Source organism: Hyperolius riggenbachi, chromosome 3 (genome assembly GCF_040937935.1).
Source record: "Hyperolius riggenbachi isolate aHypRig1 chromosome 3, aHypRig1.pri, whole genome shotgun sequence".
Taxonomy (NCBI): Eukaryota; Metazoa; Chordata; class Amphibia; order Anura; family Hyperoliidae; genus Hyperolius; species Hyperolius riggenbachi.
Genome location: NC_090648.1, coordinates 436735122 through 436742932, shown reverse-complemented (window position 1 = coordinate 436742932; position 7811 = coordinate 436735122). Strand labels below are relative to the sequence as shown.

The following is a 7811-nucleotide window of genomic DNA, read 5'->3' as shown; positions in this document are numbered from 1 at the left end:
CCGTTACTACGTTACGCAATTTGGTTTACAAGCGTAGTACCGTAGCCGTAATTACGTTATACCCGTAATTTCGTAAAATACTACGCGAAGTTTAATGCGAAGTTGTACAATGCGAAACACTTCGCAAAATTTGAGAAACGACGTTTTTGTCCATTACGAGCACCACTGGTGCTGTGGCTACACACCGACATGCAGACACACTCTCTACTATGCACAGCTCCGCCTGTACAGCATCCTCCTTAGATCAGGGTAATGTTTCCTCTTTAAGAATCCAGTCTTGTGTGTTGGCACAAATAATTAGATAACAATTCTCCCGCACTTATTATGGTAAAACAAGTGGTTTGCATGATTTACATGATCACAGGGACCCAACTCCTGGAACCCCAGGAATAATTATCATAGGGCCCCTTGTCCTTCCCTATCTCTCCACATGGCCAGACACACACTCTCGAACCGCCTCATGCAGGTCTGTTTCTGGTAATTTTGGGGGGTCCAGGCAAGGCAGCATTTATCTCCCTATCCCAATCCAATGAACAGGAAGATCATAACCTACATTCATGTAAGTAATTGAGAGTTTGCATAGCCTCATACCCCCACTTTTTCTACCATGCAGAGTGAAACAGTGTAATATGTATTGTTCACCTGCTCCGGACTGCATCAGATGTCTTGGCAGCCGTATACTGCAGCTATACTGCATACCCGCTTCCCAATCACATGACTTGCATTGGGAGCCAAATACATATTAACTGCACCACTGCTCTTTCCCTGAAAAAGGGAGAAGAGGAGGGGTCACCCATAGCCCCCACTCTGTGGTTGCAGGGGCTATTGTTATGCCACTGTAATATCAATTATTTTAGTATAACCCTATGTTTCCTTTATGATTCAATATAAAGATTGGCTTGCCTGCTGCAGGAGGCAAGCCTTTAAAAGGTTTGGCACTGAAGTGGTTAAAGCAGACTTAGGCTATATTTAGTACATCCTAGAGAGACCCTATCTATTTACATCTTGTATTTATATATCGCTGATATATTATGCACTTCTTTACATAGACCAGTTCACATCTGTTCATGTACCTCCAAGGGGCTCACCATCTAACACCCTACACCCTATTTGTTTTTTTTTTTTTTTTTTAATAAACATGCCTACTTTTTTTTATACTCCCCCCCCCCCCCCTCCGCCTGCCAATCAGCTCGATTCGCTGTCATACGCTTCAACCTATGACAGCCGATCACTTCCCTGCTTCTGGGGGGGGGGGACAGCCGTGTCATAGTACAGCGTTGCCTTACATCGCAGCGCTGTACAGCAATAAAAGATGTCGTCTAACAGACTGAAGGCAGAGCGGAGCCATCAGTGCGGAGCACAATCGCCCGCAAACCATGCCCCAAGGACCTTACGTCGATCGGCGTTAGGCGGTCCATGGACTACTGCCGCGTCCATGCCTATCGGCATGACGCAGTCGGCAAGAGGTTAAAGAGGAACTGTAGTAAAAATTACATAATCAATAAAATTGCTTATTCTTTTACAATATTAATTTATAGACTATTTAGTCAGTGTTTGCCCATTGTAAAATATTGCCTCTCCCTGATTCACATTCTGAAATGTATTACTGGTGACGACATCTTTAGTTCTGCCAGGTGTACGGAATATTCGTTACTGAGAGTTTTATGCACCGAGGGAGATATTGCTTGCTTGCTTGCTTGGCAGTTGGAAAAAGCTGTTATTTCCCAAAATGCAATGAGGTTCACAGACAGCAAACTGTCAGGACCATGGTCATGACATCACACTGTGGGAGGAGTTTCACTACAATATCAGCCGTACAGACCTCCTGGTGATCTATTTGAGAAAAGGTAAAGATTGCTCGTGGTAAAGGGGGCATCAGCTGCTGATTGGGATGAAGTTTAATCCTCGGATACAGGTCCTCTTTAATGTTAGGTACACACCATACAATTTTCTGTTAGATTTATCTGCCAGATAGATTTTTTCCAACATGTCTAGCATCGAACAGGTAAATAGGTAAATACAGCAGAAAATCTAACAGAAAATTGTATGGTGTGTACCAAGCATAAGGCTCGTACAAACTATTGTAAACTGATATGATCCTGAAACACTGCAGGATTTGATGTTGCAGAAACAAGCAATAGGGGGTAGTGCCATCATAACTGGAGTGGTCTCTCAGGGCACCAGCTTCCAAGTGGGCGCCTATAGCTGGTTACCTATACTGAGGGCACCTACACCTGACTTCCTATACTGGGGGCACCTATGCTTGGCAAACTATATTGAGGGCACCTACAAATGAGATCCTATACTGGGGACACCTATTCCTGGCTACCTACCTATACTAAGTCTGAGGGCATTTTATTGGGGGGGGGGGGAGGCGCACTGCAGCTATAACGCGTGGTGCAAATTGTTGATGCTATCATTCTAAATAGGGGAGGGGGCGGTTAACTTGCATATAGGCCTGTGCGTGTGTGTGTGCGTGCGCGGGAAGAGGATGAAAGGGGGGCACAAAAATCAGGTTTCGCTCAGGGCGCTGTGAAACCTAAGGCCGGCTTAGAGTGCCATAGACTTCGCAGATGCATTGTTTACAAATCTACCACTGCTGACAATGCTGAAGTAATCCATCCGGTTGGTGAGGGCAGAGAAGTTCCTTTATTTCAGAAATCGTGGGTGCTTTGCGATGTGTTGTAAGCACCGCCAGTGGGTCTCAGGCCCTAGGTTGGCTTTACGACATCTTCAAGACCACAGAGGTTCCAGGGACAGGAAGTGAAGCAATATCTCTCCAATAGGAATACAAAAAGCAGTAAAAACCCAAAGGAGTCTCTACTGTCTGTTCACATTTTCAAAATGTAATATGACATTTTCCCTTGTACAGACTTCTTAGTATTGATGACAAATAGCTCTTCTAGCATTTGTTTTGCTTTGGGCTGTTTAATTTTCTTCTTCTTGTAAAATTTAGCAACAAGGAGAGTGGCCTGGGAGCTGTCATGTGAAATAGCTGGGATTGAAGAAGTGAGGCAGTCAGTGAGGGGAATGGGAAGATGCTATTGGCTGGGAGGCCTGCGCTGCACTCACCAGCTCCTGGAGAGCTGCACACTCAGGTCAGGGGGTTGAATAACAGAGTTTGAGTCTCATTTGTGTTTTGTTGTGTTGCCCCTGCAGGACAGCCGCTTTTCCTCCATCTGCCCTGTGACCCCGCTGCTCTCACTGCTGGACCCTGGAATGTGAGGGCGGAGAAGTTTACAATTACTTCTTCATCCTTTAAATATCTCCAGCCTGGGGATTTTTTTCTGCAGTGCCATTCAGGGAGAGAGGGAGCTGGAGGGTGCCCACATGCTCCTGGCTGTGCTTGCTGCACCTGCACCATGTCCCCCTACTTCCTATCAGTACTCAGGGCTTGACCTGGCAGAACATCCTTGCTACAATCTTGGCTTTTCCTCTGGGATTTTTTTTCTCTTTAACAGAAGATCTATTCTCTTGGCTGCTGTACCCTAATTTGGTTCTGCCACTCCAAAAGGTATTTAATTTTTCTTATCATTACATCTAAATTACCAGCAGACATGGATAAGGGTTTTATTAATGTTCTATTAATATTTTCTTGCTGGACTATATTTATGAACCTATGAGTAACATCAGAACTTTGGGCTATATTTATTCTAAGAGGGTCAATGGATTTCTCGTACAGTCGCTCTATTTTGGCATTGGTCTCTTTGGCACTAAACCAGAAGACAGAAGGGCTGGTCTGAATAGCTTCCACATCGGAGGTCACTTATGATGCAGCCAGCTGGGCCTAAGTTTTTTTTTAATAACTCTGCTATTACACAGGAAAACCTGGGTCATAACGGACCTTTGTGAGGGCCGCAAGTAAGATAGTGGAAAAACAGTTTTGTGAGAAATTTTAGTTGTGTGAAAAATGTTGGCACGCAGGGCCGGAGCTACCATAGGAAAAATGGGCAAGGGCCCCAGGGTCTGTAGGGGCCCCCAAGTTGTCCCTCCCCAACTGTTGCTCCCCAGGGACTCTGCAGAGTCTGTTAAGTTGGGAGGTGATTGGGGGAGGGTCAGCAGCCAGCTCAGGGGCCCAGGAGGGAAGTTTGGCTGCAACAAAGGGCCTCTAATGACGCTTTTTGGTCGGGCGGTGTCTGTTGGGGCGCCCCCAGGCTAATTTTGCCCTAGGGCCCAAATGTTACTTGAACCGGCCCTGTTGGCACGTAATCCAGATTGTTTGAGTTTATTACAAAAGGCTCCCATTGGAGGTGCATGCATGAAGCGTATCCTCAGAACCATATTTCACCAAACCAAGTTGTTTTTAGGCATTGGCCATGGAATATGTTGGCGATTTGTAAAATAATAATAATAGGCAAACCAGGCACCTGCAGATGGGGTACCAAAAACCTACTCTTAGCCCACTTTATGACATTTTTGTACACAACTGGTTCAGTTTAGAAATGTGTGAATCTTAATTTCAGCATTACAAAATCTGACTCTGAACAGCATTATTATTATTATTATTTAATGTTTATATATCGCCAACATCTTCTGCAGCGCTGTACAGAGTATATTGACTTGTCACTTTACTGTCCCTCAGAGGGACTCACAATCTAATCTCTTACAGGGCCAGATATTCTATAAGGCACTGTAGGCATGTGACTACAGGCGCCTGATGAGGGAAAGGCATCCCACTCCCCTCACTGAGCGCCTCCCTCCCTCCTTCCCTATACAGAGTTCCACTTCCCAGCAGAGCGAAAATGAGAGGTTACTCACCTGACTTTTGGTATTACACTGCCAAGATCTCCTTTCAGCCCGGAGCTGAAAATCTTTATCTACTTAACACTTAGGGGCACCTCTAGCTACTTAGTATTAATTTGTCAGAAGTTCTCTCAATATTAAGAGACACCTGTGACTAACTACATTGGTTAGAGGTGGCAGCTGGGCCAGCCAGCATACGTAAATTGTGGTTTTGGAGGGGTTTGTGTGTTCATGGAGGGTGAGGTCTAGGGTGTCAGAACATTTGTGCCTATAGGCTCCTGTGATGTAAATCCAGGCCTGAATTCCTACCATAATTATTGTGTATATTATGCAGTGTGTGTATCGTAGTCTAGGGACAATTTAGGGAAAGCAAAATAACGTATCTGTATGTTTCTGGGATGTGGGAGGAAATCAGAGTGTGCAGACACAGGAAGAACATACAAACTCTGTGCAGATGACTGGGATTCTAACCAAGACCCGCTGCAAGGCGAGAGTTCTAACCACTACAACCACCGGGATGCCGTAACGATATTTGGCAGGTCCTACTAATGTGCTAATTAAGCTACGATAGTTTTGTTCTGTACCAATTGTTGGACCAGTTGTTCTGACCTGTTAAGACCCAGGTGGTACGTAAACAGTGTAATGTTTTTATAAAGAGTTTACACACCCATTATAGCAATCACAAGAAGGGTTCTTTTGTAGGTTCAATAAGCTGGTAAGGTTTATCCTTGACAGGGGGACCAAAATGGCCCTGTACTAACCATCTAGCACTCTGTCAGAGATGGTCAAATCTTTCCAACTTGCACGCAACCTGGATGCAGCTTGATACTGAATAAATCGAAAGCATCAGAAAGTTGATTTTATTGGTGCTAATCCCAGCTGCATATCATTTACATGAAATCTGCATGCAAGCTGAAATTATTTGCATCTCATTAACATCTCTACTCTTTGCTGTAATCGCCTATGACCCGGGGGATAATTGCACACTTTGGCTTCCTAACAGCAACAATCTCAGTCCAGGTTTGCTGGGTAACATATTCTACAATGTTCCCCAGTCTAGTACACCCTGAGTAAACCCAGCCCAACGTATCACAGGGCTGATAGACAGATATTGCTTATCTCTCAGGTAGATATATGCAGGTTAAAGCAAACTGGGCAGCATTTTTAGCCAATGGGGCATCTCAATAGCACATAAAAATGCTTGCTAGCAATGTGGCTCGTTACTACAAAATCCATTCTACGGCTTATTTTTACATTTAAATGTTTGTTAGAGGCTTTTATTGCCCTACTTCCGTAGCCTGCAGTGGCGTAGCAATAGGGGTTGCAGAGCAAGCAACCGAATCAGGGCCCTCGGGCCAGAGGGGCCCCCAAATGGTCTTCCCTCTATCACAGTATTAGCTTTCAATTCGTCCCGTGCTGGTAATAATCACTCCTATAGATGCTTTGAATAGTAGTAATTATTAACACACTGTTCCCCATCCCTTTCTTGAACCTCTTACACTGTGGTTGTCCTTGGCAGGTTTTGGTGTGCCATATCAATTGTTATGTATAGAGTGCTGGGGGCATGTAAAACTTGCACCAGGGCCCATAGCTCCTTAGCTACACAACTGGCAGCCTGTCATCCACAGAAAGAGCAGGCAGATGAGGACTGCTGTAATCAGCAGTAGCAATGAGCAAACAAAAGCTCTCATCAGCGGTGGGAGGGTGGATAATACACAGCACTTCAAATAGTTTAGAGAAGTCACACTTGATTACATTCACACCTTCCTCTGGATAACTAAGGGCAAAGGGAGGGGGGAATGGCAGCTCCTACAGCTATTAGAAACCAGGACACTCTGCGGAAAAAAAGCTGCTTGGATCCCTTTAATATAGGGTTCCCATACATCACTTGATTTTACAGGCTGATTGACCTTCCTGTTTGAGAATTTTATTGAATCGAAGTAAAAATCACTGACATAACATGGCCCCCCTATCGGTTTTCCAATCTATATCTGGCTGAAATCAAGTGAATGGATCTATCCGTAATGCTGAAAAATATGTCGCAAGGGCTTGATCAGGTGCGTGGCGGTAACGGTGTTCAGTATCGCCATAACTGACATGCCCAACAGACCCCTGGCCAGTGTCCCCTCAAGTGTATCTGTGTCCCCCTGTTCCTGGATGCAGTGTATAAAGGCTCACCTCTCTACTTGCTTGACCACTGGCCTCTTCCGGTGTCACGGTGAGCACCTGTACCATGTGACACAGGTGCATATAGTGATGTTCTTCAGTCACCTGTGTCATGTGGTACAAGTGCTCACAGTGACGCTGGACACCGGAAAAGGCCAGGAGCTGTGATCTTTCTAATCTGTCGATCTGCCCATACATTGACTGAACTATAGGCATCTTTAGGTCCGATCTGCCCATACATTGACTGAACTATGGGCACATTTAGGTCCGATCTGCCCATACATTGACTGAACTATGGGCACCTTTAGGTCCGATCTGCCCATACATTGACTGAACTATAGGCACCTTTAGGGTCGATCTACCCATACATTGACTGAACTATAGGCACCTTTAGGGTTCATCTGCCCAGACATCGACTGAACTATGGGCACCTTTAGGGTCCATCTGCCCATACATCGACTGAACTATGGGCACCTTTAGGGTCCATCTGCCCATACATCGACTGAACTATGGGCACCTTTGGGTCCATCTGCCCATACATCGACTGAACTAAGGGCACCTTTACGGTAACTATTAGGGCGCTTCAAATTATATGTACCATTCCAAGCAGCTAACCAAATTAAAATCTCTGCGTTACTCAAAATACTTAACAATAATAAACATAGGTAGCTCTAAAAAATCTTACTCCACTTATGCACTTGAACGATCCTACATTTGTGGGACTTGTGGAATCAAGAAAACCTGACCAGTTCTTGAGTGCAGTTTGAATATGAAGAAACTTGGAATTTGAAAACTTAGGTTATACTCATTTCTATAGCACAGGCTTTTTTTCTTTTTTAGTGAGGAACTCCCTGTGTGTGTGGTATGAATGGTGTGATTACTGGTACATATTTAAGCTTGTC

The 7811-nt window shown here is 44.8% G+C and overlaps 1 protein-coding gene across 1 annotated transcript in view; it reads left to right on the top strand.

Moving 5' to 3' along the window:
- Nucleotides 1-3137: 3137 nt before the first annotated feature.
- The window catches only part of LOC137564186 (sodium- and chloride-dependent GABA transporter 2-like), a 94322-nt gene continuing 89648 nt past the window's right edge, over nucleotides 3138-7811 (top strand). Inside the window, exon 1 of the mRNA XM_068277678.1 lies at nucleotides 3138-3514. The gene's annotated coding sequence lies outside the window, so the exon portion shown is untranslated. The remainder of the gene's footprint in view (nucleotides 3515-7811) is intronic.